The sequence below is a fragment of the Sminthopsis crassicaudata genome, chromosome 2 (genome assembly GCF_048593235.1).
Source record: "Sminthopsis crassicaudata isolate SCR6 chromosome 2, ASM4859323v1, whole genome shotgun sequence".
Classification (NCBI taxonomy): Eukaryota; Metazoa; Chordata; class Mammalia; order Dasyuromorphia; family Dasyuridae; genus Sminthopsis; species Sminthopsis crassicaudata.
Genome location: NC_133618.1, coordinates 73,487,062 through 73,502,817, shown reverse-complemented (window position 1 = coordinate 73,502,817; position 15,756 = coordinate 73,487,062). Strand labels below are relative to the sequence as shown.

Genomic DNA, 15,756 nt, shown 5'->3' with positions numbered 1-15,756 from the left:
CTATCTTATCTCTCTCATCCTCTGGCATTAATCCCCCAATTCACTCAAAAGAAGGATCCCAGAGAAGAACATTTCCCCCTCTAGCCTTCCCATTTAGGTCCTTAAGTCCTTTTAAATGTTAGCTCACATACATACAAGGCTATTTTCTTCCAGAGTTTTTTTTTTTTTGTTTGTTTGTTTGTTTTGTTTTGTTTTGTTTTGTTTTTTAACTTTTTACTAATGGATGACAAATACTTCTCCATGGAGGCTTACACTGACAAAAATACTACTCCTTATTGTAATATTGGTAGCATTACTTAGAGACACAAACACACATTATTAGATATACAAGATATTCAAGTTTGTTTACATAAAACAGACTTATAAATCTGCCTGTGTGTGTGTGGGTGTGTGTGTGGGTGTGTATGCCCTCATTCTTCACAGTAGTGCACTGTGCACTAAGCAGCATCCCTTGTGCAAAACAAATCAAGAATTGGGTCACTTAATAGAAAGTCTGAAATTATAGGACAAGGGCAGAGTGCCCAGAAAATGAATATATGCAGAAGAAACCCTTGATTTCTGAACCACAACTGCTAGACTTCTATCATCACTCTATCATTCCTGGCAGCCCTCCAACATCATATGAACTGCAAAATATATACAGAAAATATAAAAGATAAGAGGAAGAGGAAGAAGACTCCATTCCATTGAGTTATATTTCCCATAGTATACTCATTGCAATTTAGAGGTGGCAAGATTAGAAAGTTGTCCCATCATGTCCAGTTGGGATTCTGTTGGGATAGTTTAACATGTGTTTGCTTTTTCTAATTATACAAAATGTTTTTGATTTTTTTTCATTCTTCAAATGGTTTTCTTCATATTTACCTTTTAGTTATAGCCCAAATCGGTGAAGTTCATTCCTTTCAAACTCCTGGAACAGCTCCTAGAAGCCCAAGTTGGGTTCAGCACAAGACCCTCCAACTTTAACCTTGTGTTGTGAATCTTCTCAAGTCAGTAATTGTCATAATGTAAGCAACCTCTAAGATCTTATTTCTCGAAACACTATCCAGGCAGTATACAGGAGAATCTTAACTTCTAAGCTAGCTCTCATGAATGAACCTGATACTCTTATCTTTTTAAGTTCTGGGGCAGTGAATCAGCAACAGGAATACATAGGTATTTAATTCCCTTGAGCATAAGTCTAGTGCCATTATGTATAAAGAAAATGCATATAACTTTATCCTTGCTCAGTATTCAGTGCACACTTACTCTGCAACTCTTATATCTTTAAAGTTGTCAATGTAGAGGCCAGGCAGAATATTGTTCATTCCATTCCCAGTGGTGCATATGTAAAATGGCTATATGTGCTGTAAATGTGACTGCAGGATTGCTAATCACATATTAAAATAGAAGAAGGAGAAGCAGAAAAGGGAGGAGCCACTAAGGAGGAATAATCACATTCAAAATAATAATAATAATGAAAAATAATAAAGATGGAGATGTTTTACAGTTTCCTTTTGTTCCTTTTCATTTTCTTCCTTTTTTGGTTTTCTCCCAGTATCAAAAGACTGACCAACTAGGGACTTCCCTCCCTGAAGACCAGTTGAACTGTGTGCAGTTCATATTTTTAAAATATTATTTCATTTGATCTTCACAGTAATCATGTGATATAGGTGCTATTATTTTATTTTACTGTTGAAGAAACTAAATGAATACTATTTGCCTTGGTTTGCATAGTTAGGAAGTGTCTGAAGCCCAATTGAAATTAGGTCTTCTGACTCAAGACCCAGAACTCTATCCATTATTTCACCTAGTTGCTTGGATAGGTGATGTAAGATGATTTAAGGCAAAATGATTTGGAAATGATGGTCAGCTAAATTGAATAGCACTTTGTTTATCTTTGCAGGGTGGTATCATACTGTTCTAATCTAATTCCTAGATATTGTTCTTTCTAACTTTTTTTTTTTTTTGGTACCTAATAATATCTTTGTTTTTGAGGGTGCTTCTTCATTAATCACTCTTCATAGAATTTTTGACTCCTTCACCTTCATTACAGCTACTAGTTTATTGATCTTAAATTACTGATAGTGTGATTTTGACTTCTTCCTAAAGAGAAAATATTGGCTATTCTCTAACCACTTAGAATAATGGGATAAGAAACAAAAATTGAGATAAAATAGTTCACTATAGTGGATTACGGTATGGGGTTTGGAGGCAGGAAGACCAAAGTTCAGTTCCCACCTTAGCTAGATATAAGGTATGTAATTCTGAGTGAGTCATTGAATCTCTATCTATATTGGATTCAGAGTCAGAAATAATTTAGTTTAAATACTCCCTTAGAAACTTGGTAAATGGGTAATCCTAGACAACTCCTATCTGTCAAATAGTTTAAATATTTATATCTCAGGGTTGCTGTGAGGATCAAATAAAATAATTGGAAAGTACTTTGAAAATCTAAAAGCTCTCTATAAATGTTGCTATTATTATTATTATTATTATTATTATTATCTCAATTTCCTCATCTGTAGTAAGAAAGGACCAGATTCATTAACCTTTATTCTTCCTTCCAGTTCTAAGTCTATGATTCTAAAAGCCTGTGGTTTGTTAAGAATTAACTCTTTAGTCAAGGTTTATTGAAAAAAAAAAATACTAAATTCATGCAATCCATACCAGGAATCCTATTACTCAAGGCAGAACTTTATTCATTCTGACCAAGTTTCCAATCAGAGACAGAGATAGATATTTGAGAGAAAGACATTGAAAAAAATGTTTCTGCCATTCCAAGTAAGAGTCACATATCAAGGAAATATACAGTTCAAAACAAAGTTTAAGCTAGAAATGATGGGAATTCTAAATTAAATATAGAGATAATACAAGAAAAACTGTATTTAAAAAATATGACATTGAAGGTATTCTTCAACAAAGACATTCAAATTATTGAGTTATATCTCTCTCCACACACTCCATTTGGTCCTGATTTTAGTGAACATACAAGTTTCTGAAATGTTTAAATGGTATTTTAGCCCACTGATGTGAAAAGCTACCCTTTCACAAATGGGCTGTATTATAGTTTAGTATCAGGCAGTTTCTATCAGAGGAGAATATTTAATATTGCTAGAAGCATTTTAAGTGAATGATGAAGGATATTTCAAGGAAATCAACATTAACTCAATGGAGTCCTTGATGGGGGCTCCAGAATATTTCTCAAAGGTCTCCCCCTCCATAAGAAATGGCCCAGGGCTTGTGTCACATCATTAACATAAAGAGGATGAAGAAGACAGTACTGTTAATAATCAGTGGTAGAGGACTATTGCTGCAGAGATAGTACAAGATAGGATCTGAATTCTAATTTCATCAGGTTCTCTAAGAATCAGTAGAAGACATTGGAAATAAACTGAAAATTTGTTTTATAACTTCACCAATGCTGAAGATTGGCTGAGTTGAATTTTGTGTGACTTTCTTGCTTTATGTAATATATAGCTATATGGAAGGAAAAGAATTACAGCTGAGTAGAAGACCTAGTTGTTAAAGGAAATACCTTATGCATGGGCAGTGAACTGAGAGGGGAACAAGCACAATTTATTGGTCCCTATCTAATACTTTTCTATCTGCAAAGAAGCAACTGTATTCAAAGTTGGCTTGATAAGAAAGCTAAAAATTAGACTGTATTTCTAAGAGTTTATGGCTTAAAACTTTTACTTCTCTTCCCTATTTCACATACTTTTTTAGCTCTGAAATATCATTAGAAGCATCAACAAATTGTGTAGGTTAATTTTCCTGTCTTAGATAAAATGTATTCAGAAAAACACAGAAGAAATAAATGGTCAGGAACGAGGTAAAGTGACAGTAGGCAGAGACCCCTCTTAATGAGGAGAGAGCATAAGAAAACACAAGCAGGAGGTCAGCTTTGAAAATTACACAATGGATTTGTTATATATTTTAAATAAAAAATCAGATATACATAATACATATTCAGAGATTTATGTAAAATCTTCTTACACTTTTATATTTTATGTAGGTGTAATTTATCAAAATAGAAAGAGTAGATCAATTGCATCTACATACAATATCAATATTTTGGATCAATTAATTGGGCATTTAGCTAAAAAAAAAAAAAAAAAAAAAAAAAAAACTAGAAAAAGAACAATTTAATAATCTCCAGTTAAAAACCAATTTGGAAATTCTGAAAAGTGAAAAAAAAAATGATTAGTGAAATCAAAAGTAAGAAAATCATTGAACAAATAAATAAAACCATGATCTATTTTTAAGAAAACAACAACAGCAAAACCCATTGGTTAATTTGATCAACAAAGAAAAGAACCAAATTATTAGTATCAAAAAGGAAAGGGTGCATATAATATCAATGATAAGAAAATTAAAGTGATTATTAGAATCTATTTTATTCATATTATTATTATTTGGGATTAAGAGAAAACAGAGCAGGCTTCCTGTAGAAAACACTTTTCATTTGGGAATTAACTGAAGCCATATAGATCAGGAGTAAAGGAAAACTTGTATGGGGGACAGTAAGAAGAAAAAAAAAAAGCCTTTACAGGAGTGATAGATGTATTTGTGAAACAGCCAATAGGCCCATTTCACTGAACTAAAAAGTCAGTGTCAGGAGTAAGTTGTAAAAAGACTGAAAATATAGCAGGATATTTTGTTTGTAGGGTGCTGCATTATACATATGTAAGTTATATCCCCCTTTGGGTCATCATCAACTTGTTAAAAAACCATGTCAGTACTTGACAAAACAGTAGTCTATGACTCTTAGCTTTTGTAGTATTGATGGGCAAGAAATGATCATGGATTAAATGTGTTGCCATCAATTAAATGACATTTAAGAATAAATGTTAATTTTGAGTAATTTTTCTTTCATTTGTTTATTCTTTAATTCATTTGTTCTTACAGCATCAGTGGAATTAATCTGTTTAGTATAACTAGCTTATAACTGTTTGTTTAACTAGGGCAGCACTAACATAGGCACTATCCCTATGACAGACTAATAAAAAGACAGATCTTTCCAGCCTTTCTGAAAAAAAAAAATCACCCTGTCCTTTTATTGGTTCTACCACTTTTAAATCATATTTGTGGTAAATTTGGGAGGAATTCAGATGAGTTTTTTTTTTTTCCTTACTCCACCATCTTGACTGCAAAGCATATTGTTACAGTTACCAAGGAGAAAATAAAAATATAAGAAGGAGGATTTTCAAAAGTATCCATTCATAACATAGTGATAAGTAATTGAGGAAAAATATAGAAACTTGGCAAAAAATTTCAGTTAGAAAGATCAAACTAGTTGTATAATAGCAACAAATAAAACAGGAATTCTATCTAGATTACTAATAAAAAAAATTAACTACTCTGTTAATGATCCTAGAGGTAAGGAATTTTGTCCCTTAAGATTTTGTTGATTACAGTTTGCCTAAAGTAAAATGGCTTTCTTTGGAACATACTGACATCCTCATGATAAAGTGGGATGATTGCAGAAAAAGCATTTGACAAAATCCAACATCCATTCCTACTAAAAACGCTTGAGAGTATAGGAATAAATGGACTATTCCTTAGAATAATCAGGAGCAAATATTTACGACCATCAGTAAGCATAATATGCAATAGAAATAAACTGTAACCTTTCCCAGTAAGATCAGGAGTGAAACAAGGTTGCCCACTATCACCATTACTATTCAATATACTACTAGAAACGCTAGCCTCGGCAATAAGAGCCAAGAAAGAGATTCAAGGAATTAGAGTAGGAAATCAAACTATCACTCGTGCAGATGACATGATGGTATATTTAGAGAACTGCAAAGACTCTGCTAAAAAGCTATTAGAAATCATTCAGAATTTTAGCAAAGTGGCAGGATACAAAATAAATCCACATAAATCCTCAGCATTTTTATATATCACCGACAAAATGAAACAGCAAGAGATAAAAAGAGAAATTCCATTCCAAACAAATGTTGAGAGTATAAAGTATTTGGAAATCCATCTAACAAAGAATAGTCAGGAATTATATGAGAAAAATTTCAAAACAATTTCCACAAAAATAAAGTCAGATTTAAATAATTGGAAAGATATTCAGTGCTCTTGGATAGGCCGAGCAAATATAATAAAGAAGACAATACTCCCCAAACTAATCTATTTATTTAGTGCTATACCAATCAGACTCCCAAGAAACTATTTTTTTTTTTTTTAAATTTTTTTTTATTATATATATATATATTTTATAATATTATCCCTTGTATTCATTTTTCCAAATTACCCCCCCTCCCTTATTCCCTCCCCCCGACGACAGGCAATACCATACATTTTACATGTGTTACAATATAGTCTAAGTACAATACATGTGTGTGAATATCATTTTCTTGTTGCACAATAAACATTAGAATCCGAAGGTACATGCAACCTGGGCAGACAGATATTAGTGCTAACAATTTACATTCCCCTCCCAGTGTTTCTTCTCTGGGTGTATCTACCTCTGTCCATCATTGATCAACTGGAAGTGAGTTGGATCTTCTTTATGTTGAAGATTTCCACTTCCATCAGAATACATCCTCATACAGTATCGTTGTTGAAGTATACAGTGATCTTCTGGTTCTGCTCATTTCACTCAGCATCAGTTGATTTAAGTCTCTCCAACCCTCTCTGTATTCCTCCTGCTGGTCATTTCTTACTGAGCAATAATATTCCATAACTTTCATATACCACAATTTACCCAACCATTCTACAACTGATGGACATCCATTCATCTTCCAGTTTCTAGCTACAACAAAAAGAGCTGCCACAAACATTTTGGCACATATATGTCTCTTTCTGCTCTTTAGTATTTCTTTGGGATATAATCCCAGTAGTAGCGCTGCTGGGTCAAAGGGTATGCACAGTTTGATAACTTTTTGGGCATAATTCCAGATTGCTCTCCAGAATGGCTGGATTCTTTCGCAACTCCACCAGCAATGTATTAGTGTCCCAATTTCCCCACATCCCCTCCAACATTTGTCATTATTTGTTCCTGTCATCTTAGCCAATCTGACAGGTGTGTAGTGGTATCTCAGAGTGGTCTTAATTTGCATTTCTCTGATCAGTAGTGATTTGGAACACTCTTTCATGTGAGTGGATATAGTTTCAATTTCTTCCTCTGAGAATTGTCTGTTCATATCCTTTGACCATTTATCAATTGGAGAATGGTTTGGTTTCTTATAAATTATGGTCAGTTCTCTATATATTTTGGAAATGAGACCTTTGTCAGAACCTTTGTTTTTAAAAATATTTTCCCAATTTGTTACTTCCCTTCTAATCTTGTTTGCATTAGTATTATTTGTACAGAAACTTTTTAGTTTGATGTAATCAAAATCTTCTATTTTGTGATCAATAATGATCTCTAGTTCTCCTCTGGTCATAAATTCCTTCCTCCTCCACAAGTCTGAGAGGTAGATTATCCTCTGTTCCTCTAATCTATTTATTATCTCCCTCTTTATGCCTAAATCATGGACCCATTTTGATCTTATCTTGGTATATGGTGTTAAGTGTGGATCCATATCTAATTTCTGCCATACTAATTTCCAGTTTTCCCAACAGTTTTTTCCGAATAATGAATTTTTATCCCTAATGTTGGAATCTTTGGGTTTGTCAAAGATTAGATTGCTATAGATGTACCCTTTTTTGTCCTTTGTATCTAATCTGTTCCACTGATCTACCGGTCTATTTCGTAGCCAATACCAAATGGTTTTGGTGACTGCTGCTATATAATATAGCTTTAGATCAGGTACACTTAGACCACCTTCCTCTGAGTTTTTTTTCATTAGTTCCCTTGCAATTCTTGACCTTTTATTCTTCCATATGAATTTTGTTGTTATTTTTTCTAGGTCATTAAAATAGTTTCTTGGGAGTCTGATTGGTATAGCACTAAATAAATAGATTAGTTTGGGGAGTATTGTCATCTTTATTATATTCGCTCGGCCTATCCAAGAGCACTGAATGTCTTTCCAATTATTTAAATCTGATTTTATTTTTGTGGCAAGTGTTTTGTAATTTTTCTCATATAATTCCTGACTTTTCTTTGGTAGATGGATTCCCAAATATTTTATACTCTCAACATTTGTTTGGAATGGAATTTCTCTTTGTATCTCTTGCTGTTGCATTTTGTTAGTGATATATAAAAATGCCGAGGATTTATGTGGATTTATTTTGTATCCTGCCACTTTGCTGAAATTTTGAATTATTTCTAGTAGCTTTTTAGCAGAGTCTTTGGGGTTCTCTAAGTATACCATCATGTCATCTGCAAAAAGTGATAGTTTAATTTCCTCATTTCCTACTCTAATTCCTTGAATCTCTTTCTCGGCTCTTATTGCCGAGGCTAGCGTTTCTAGTACTATATTGAATAGTAATGGTGATAGTGGGCAACCTTGTTTCACTCCTGATCTTACTGGGAAAGGTTGCAGTTTATTTCTATTGCATATTATGCTTACTGACGGTCTTAAATATATACTCCTGATTATTCTAAGGAATAATCCATTTATTCCTATACTCTCAAGAGTTTTTAGTAGGAATGGATGTTGGATTTAGTCAAATGGTTTTTCTGCATCTATTGAGATGATCATATGGTTCTTATTAATTTGATTATTAATATGGTCAATTATATTAATAGTTTTCCTAATATTAAACCAGCCCTGCATTCCTGGAATAAATCCTACTTGATCATAGTGTATTATCTTGGAGATGATTTTCTGAAGTCTTTTTGCTAATATCTTATTTAAGATTTTAGCATCAATATTCATTAAGGAGATTGGTCTATAATTTTCTTTCTCAGTTTTCGATCTACCAGGTTTAGGTATCAGTACCATGTCTGTGTCATAAAAGGAATTTGGTAGGACTCCTTCATCCCCTATTTTTTCAAATAATTTATATAACATTGGGGCTAATTGTTCTTTAAATGTTTGGTAGAATTCACATGTGAATCCATCTGGCCCTGGGGATTTTTTCCTGGGGAGTTGATTAATAGCTTGTTCTATTTCTTTTTCTGAAATGGGACTATTTAAGCAATTTATCTCCTCCTCTGTTAATCTAGGGAGCCTATATTTTTGGAGGAAGTCATCCATTTCACTTAAGTTATCAAATTTATTGGCATAAAGTTGGGCAAAGTAACTCCTTATTATTTCTCTAATTTCCTCTTCATTGGTGGAAAGATCCCCCTTTTCATTTGTAAGACTATCAATTTGATTTTCCTCTTTCTTTTTTTTGATCAAATTTACCAAAGGTTTATCTATTTTATTGGCTTTTTCATAAAACCAACTCTTGGTTTTATTTATTAATTCAATAGTTTTTTTACTTTCAATTTTATTGATTTCTCCTTTTAATTTTTGTATTTCGAGTTTAATTTTTGGTTGGGGGTTTATAATTTGGTCTTTTTCTAGCCTTTTAAGTTGTAGGCCCAATTCGTTAATCTTCTCTTTCTCAATTTTCTTCAAATAAGCCTCTAAAGATATAAAATTTCCCCTTATTACCGCTTTAGCTGCATCCCAAAGATTTTGATATGATGTCTCATCATTATCATTATCTTGGGTGAAATTGTTAATTGTTTCTATAATTTGCTCTTTCACCCAGTCATTCTTTAAGATGAGATTATTCAGTTTCCAATTACTTTTTGGTCTATTTACCCCTAACTTTTTACTGAATGTAGCTTTTATTGCATTGTGATCTGAGAAGAAGGCATTTATTATTTCTGCCTTCCTACATTTAATTTTGAGATCTTTATGTCCTAGTATATGGTCAATTTTTGTATAGGATCCATGAACTGCTGAGAAGAAAGTATATTCCTTCCTATTGCCATTCAGTTTTCTCCAAAGGTCTATCATACCTAGTTTTTCTAATGTTCTATTTACTTTTTTAATTTCTTTCTTGTTTGTTTTGTGGTTTGATTTGTCTAAATCTGAGAGTGCAAGGTTGAGATCTCCCACTATTATAGTTTTACTGTCTATTTCTTCTTGCAGTTCTCTTAACTTTTCCTTTAGAAAGTTAGATGCTATACCACTTGGTGCATATATGTTTAGTATTGATATGGCTTCATTATTTATGCTACCTTTCAGCAGGATATAGTTTCCTTCCTTATCTTTTTTAACGAGATCTACTTCTGCTTTTGCTTGATCTGAGATAAGGATAGCTACCCCTGCTTTTTTGGCTTTACCTGAAGCATAATAGGCTCTGTTCCAGCCTTTTACCTTTACTCTGTATGTATCTCCCTGCTTTAAGTGTGTTTCCTGTAGGCAACATATTGTAGGGTTCTGCTTTTTGATCCAATCTACTATCCGTCTCCGTTTGATGGGATCGTTCATCCCATTTACATTTACAGTTAAAATTACTAATTCTGTATTTCCTGCCATCGTATTATCCCCAGATTATGCTTTTTTCCCTTGACCCCCCTGATCCCCCTCCCCGATATTTAATTTACAGACCCCCCTTGTGACGCGCAACCCTCCCTCTTTTTTATTTATTTTTTTTTTTTAGGATCCCTCCCCCCTCCCTCCAAGTCCCTTCACTTATTCCCCTTTTCCTTTCCCCTTTTCCTCTCCCCCCTTTTAATGAGGTGAGAGAAAATTCTCTGAAAAACAAATATGTTAATTATTTACTCTTTGAGCCTCTTCTGATGAGAGTAAGATTCACACAATGATTCTCCCCCTCACTAAGTTCCCTCAGATATGGTGTATTTTCTATGTCTCTTCCTGGGATGTAGTTTCCCTCTTTTTATCACTTCTTCCCCTTTTTCTGAACCGACCTCCTTCCCTTTACTACACCCCCCTTTTTTTCTTTTATATCAGTAAAATCAAATTATCCTTGAGTATTTTTTATATACCCACAACAGAGTTACAGTTCTCAAGGGTTCTGTGTACCTTTTTCTGTTTCTCTTCAGTCTTGTGGATGTAGATCAAATTTTTTGTTTAAGTCTGGTTTTTTTCTTAGAAACATATAGAATTCCTCTGTTTCATTGAATGACCATCTTCTTCCGTGGAAAAAGATGCTAAACTTAGCTGGGTAGTTCATTCTTGGTTGCAGTCCTTGATCTTTTGCCTTACGGAATATCAGGTTCCAGGCCCTTCTATCTTTTAATGTGGAGGCAGCCAGATCTTGGGTGACCCTTATTGTGGCACCTTGGTATTTAAATTGTTTTTTTCTAGCTGCTTGCAGGATTTTCTCCTTTGTGTGGTAATTCTGCAGCTTAGCCACAATATTCCGTGGTGTTCTTTTTTTAGGGTCTATTTCAGAAGGAGTTCGATGAATTCTTTCCACATCTACTTTCCCTTCTGTTTCTATTATCTCTGGACAGTTCTCTTTGATAATTTCCTGTAAAATAGAATCTAGGCTCTTTTTTTGGTCATAGTTTTCTGGAAGTCCAATAATCCGCAGATTATCTCTCCTAGATCTATTTTCCAGGTCTATAGATTTTCCCAGTAAGTATTTGACGTTGTTCTCCAGCTTCTCATTTTTTTTGTTTTGTTTGACTGATTCTTGGGTTCTCTGTGAATCATTCATTTCTATTTGTTCCATCCTGACTTTTAAGGAGTTATTTTCTTCTTTCACAGTTTTTAGTTCTTTTTGTAAATGCCCAATTTCGTTTTTAAATGAGTTATTTTGCTCTATTGAATTTTTTTCCATTTCCCTAATTTTTTTTTTTGAGAATTATTTTCTTTTTCCAATTCAGAAATTCTATTTTCTTGAGACTTTTTTATCTTTTCCAATTCAGAAATCCTACTTTCCTGTGTTTTTTTAACCTTTTCTAATTCACTAATTTTGTTTCCCTGCATCTCCTGTGAATTCTTTATTTTTTCCAACTCCAATTTCAGGACGTTGTTATTTTCTATCATAACTTCCCTTTCCTTGCCCCATTTTTCTTCGATCTCCTTCAATTTCTTAAGAGCTTCTTCTAGGAGAGAGTTATGTGATGGGGGGCAGGAATCGTTCCCCTTTAGGTTGTTATCTTCTGAATCTTTGCTGTTAACTTCCTCGGGGTTGGATACCCGCTCTTTCTCTGTATAGAAGGAATCTATAGTTTTTCTAGCTTTTTTGCTCATACTTAAAAAATGTTTTGGGGTCTGTCCCTGGGGTAGGAAATTATTTACTTCTTTACCAGCTTCCTCCCAGACCGGATGGATGCAGCGGCCCCTGCGCCCGTGCTAAGAGAGAGCTCTGGGAGAGAGTTCCCCACCCCCTCCCTGGAAGCGCCTCAGAGGTGATTAGCACTGCTGTGCTTTGAGGGCGTAGAATAGTGAAGACAGCAAGAAGCTCAGCCTATGTGTCCGGGTGGGGAGTGGGTGTCTGCAGCAGGTGACGTGAGAAGCCCCTGCGCTCAAACTGGAAGTGTCTGCCAGAAACCGCGGTCCCTAGTTCAAAGGTTCCGCTTCTCTGGGACTTCCTGGAGCTGAGTTCCACTCCCTCCAGCTAAGCTAGGCAGTGTGTGTTGCCTTGGGCCGTATCCACCCACTTGTCAGTCTCTTAACTATTCTCAGGTGGGAGCTGAGGCCACACCCCCTGGTGCCGATTCTCTGCTGAGTCACCCCCAGGGTGTGTGTGGGGGGGGAATCTAATCTGAGTTTTAAAATATTTTGGCTTTCTCTTCTGAACTGCTAAATAATTAGCAGAGAAGAGCTAACAGCCTGTGCCAGATTCCTTTACCTCAGTGGCTTCTCTGATCCCAGAGCCCCTCCCAGCGCAATGGGCGCAGTGTGCCCCTACCCCACCGTCTGTGCTGGTCTTTCTTATTCCTCCCCTGAGAACTGACCTTTCCTGTTGAAACTCCAGATTCTCTTCAGCTGGTAAGTCGTGCTTCCAGTCCTTGTGGTATCTATCAGTCCTGAGCTAATTTTGAGACTTAATTTATCTAATTGGTTGTGAGGGAGTGAGGACGTTCACTGAGTCGTGTGTTTCTTCTCCGCCATCTTGGCTCCGCCCCCCCAAGAAACTATTTTAATGACCTAGAAAAAATAACAACAAAATTCATATGGAAGAATAAAAGGTCGAGAATTGCAAGGGAACTAATGAAAAAAAAGTCAGAGGAAGGTATTCTAAGTGTACCTGATCTAAAGCTATATTATATAACATCAGTCACCAAAGCCATTTGGTATTGGCTAAGAAATAGACCGGTAGATCAGTGGAACAGATTAGATACAAAGGACAAAAAAGGGTACATCTATAGCAATCTAATCTTTGACAAACCCAAAGACACCAACATTAGGGATAAAAATTCATTATTTGGAAAAAACTGTTGGGAAAACTGGAAATTAGTATGGCAGAAATTAGATATGGATACACACTTAACACCATATTCCAAGATAAGATCAAAATGGGTCCATGATTTAGGCATAAAGAATGAGATCATAAATAGATTAGAGGAACAGAGAATAGTCTACCTCTCAGACCTGTGGAGGAGGAAGGAATTTATGACCAGAGGAGAACTAGAGATCGAGATCATTATTGATCACAAAATAGAAGATTTTGATTACATCAAACTAAAAAGTTTCTGTACAAACAATACTAATGCAAACAAGATTAGAAAGGAAGTAACAAATTGGGAAAATATTTTTAAAGTTAAAGGTTCTGACAAAGGTCTCATTTCCAAAATATATAGAGAACTGACCCTAATTTATAAGAAACCGAACCATTCCCCAATTGATAAATGGTCAAAGGATATGAACAGACAATTCTCAGATGATGAAATTGAAAGTATATCCACTCATATGAAAGAGTGTTCCAAATCACTACTGATCAGAGAAATGCAAATTAAGATAACTCTGAGATACCACTACATACCTGTCAGATTGGCTAAGATGACAGGAACAAATAATGATGAATGTTGGAGGGGATATGGGAAAACTGGGATACTGATACATTGTTGGTGGAGTTGTGAAAGAATCCAGCCATTCTGGAGAGCAATTTGGAACTATGCCCAAAAAGTCATCAAACTGTGCATACCCTTTGACCCAGCTTTGCTGTTATTGGGCTTATATCCCAAAGAAATACTAAAGAGTGGAAAGGGACCTGTATGTGCCAAAATGTTTGTGGCAGCTGTTTTTGTAGTGGCTAGAAACTGGAAGATGAATGGATGTCCATCAATTGGAGAATGGTTGGGTAAATTATGGTATATGAAGGTTATGGAATATTATTGCTTTGTAAGAAATGACCAGCAGGAGGAATACAGAGAGGCTTGGAGTGACTTACATCAACTGATGCTGAATGAAATGAATAGAACCAGAAGATCTCTGTACACTTCAATGTTGTATGAAGATGTATTCTGATGGAAGTGGATATCTTCAACATAAAGAAGATGCAACTCACTTCCAGTTGATCAATGATGGACAGAAATAACTACACCCAGAGAAGGAACACTGGGGAGTGAATGTAAATTGTTAGCACTACTGTCTATCTACCCAGGTTACTTATAACTTCGAAATCTAATACTTAATGTGCAACAAGAAAATGGTATTTACACACATATATTGTATCTGGGTTATATTGTAACATATGTAAAATGTATGGGATTGCCTGTCATTGGGGGGAGGGAGTAGAGGGAGGGGGGGATAATTTGGAAAAAATGAATACAAGGGATAATATTATAAAAAAAATACTCATGCATATATACTGTGGAAAAGAAAATTCTAAATAAAATTAAAAAAGTAAAGATTACTTGAATGAGAATTGCTATAACAAAATTTTGCTTTGAAAGTAATAGTTAGACGAGATGAATTGTATTCTAAAATTCTCTAAATTTTTGATTCTTTGATTAATAAGTTCAATAATTTTAATAAACTCTTGATATTGATACCTAAAGGCCAACTCTATTATCAAACATATGACTTTATATATAAGTAAATCTACATATATCTATATCTATATATGTATCTATACTTATACATGTATGTTTATATATATGTATATATACATACATTTTGTGTGTGTTTATATATACATATATATATATATATACACATACCATAACAGAGATCACAAATCAGCTTCAGACTTTTATCTCATGAGCTCTATAAGAAGAAAGTCTTTAATTATTCACCTGATATCTATATTTTATGAAGCTATGATAATAGAATTAGGCTTGTAAAATTCAATGGTACAATATATAAAACACATACATAATTGGAGGATAGAAAAAATACTTGTATAAAATTAAGCATAAAGGAAGAAAAAATAGACATTTATATTATGGGTAGGATTTATTTTAATTCTATTCCTGTTTTCAAAAAAGTAGCCCTTTAATTAAAATATGCTTATCATGTTAGTGAGCTCATTTATATAAAGCATATACCCATTAATTATCATAATTAAGGTACCTGAATTTCAGATGACTAGCATTCTTCCTAACCTCAGTTGGATCATTGTTTTATCTCTGATACTTGAGTTTCCAATCAGATGCTAACTACTTTTCCCCTTAATCATTAAGAAATGCTTTACTAATTAGCACATGAAATTCATGCCACATCAGACTGAATTGAATCAAGGTCTATTATCTTGAACACTAAAGACACTTTGAAATTCTCAGTAATAGGGCTTGAATGTGTTATAAGGTTCATACACATTTCATGAACTTCCACATTATAGTGATTTTTTTTTTGAAAACTGACATTAGTTATGCCATCTTTAGGTCACATAATTCTACCACACTGTTCAGCAATCAATTTGGCTATGATGTTATAAAATGATAGATTAATTCTGATCACCTTTAGAGATTATATTTAGTAATAAATATACAGGATGGTTATGAGGTTACTCTGAAAA

General features: G+C 34.2%; 1 pseudogene; it reads right to left on the bottom strand.

The window, feature by feature from the left end:
- Nucleotides 1-752: 752 nt before the first annotated feature.
- The window catches only part of LOC141552641 (dual specificity protein phosphatase 22 pseudogene), a 38,830-nt pseudogene continuing 23,826 nt past the window's right edge, over nucleotides 753-15,756 (bottom strand).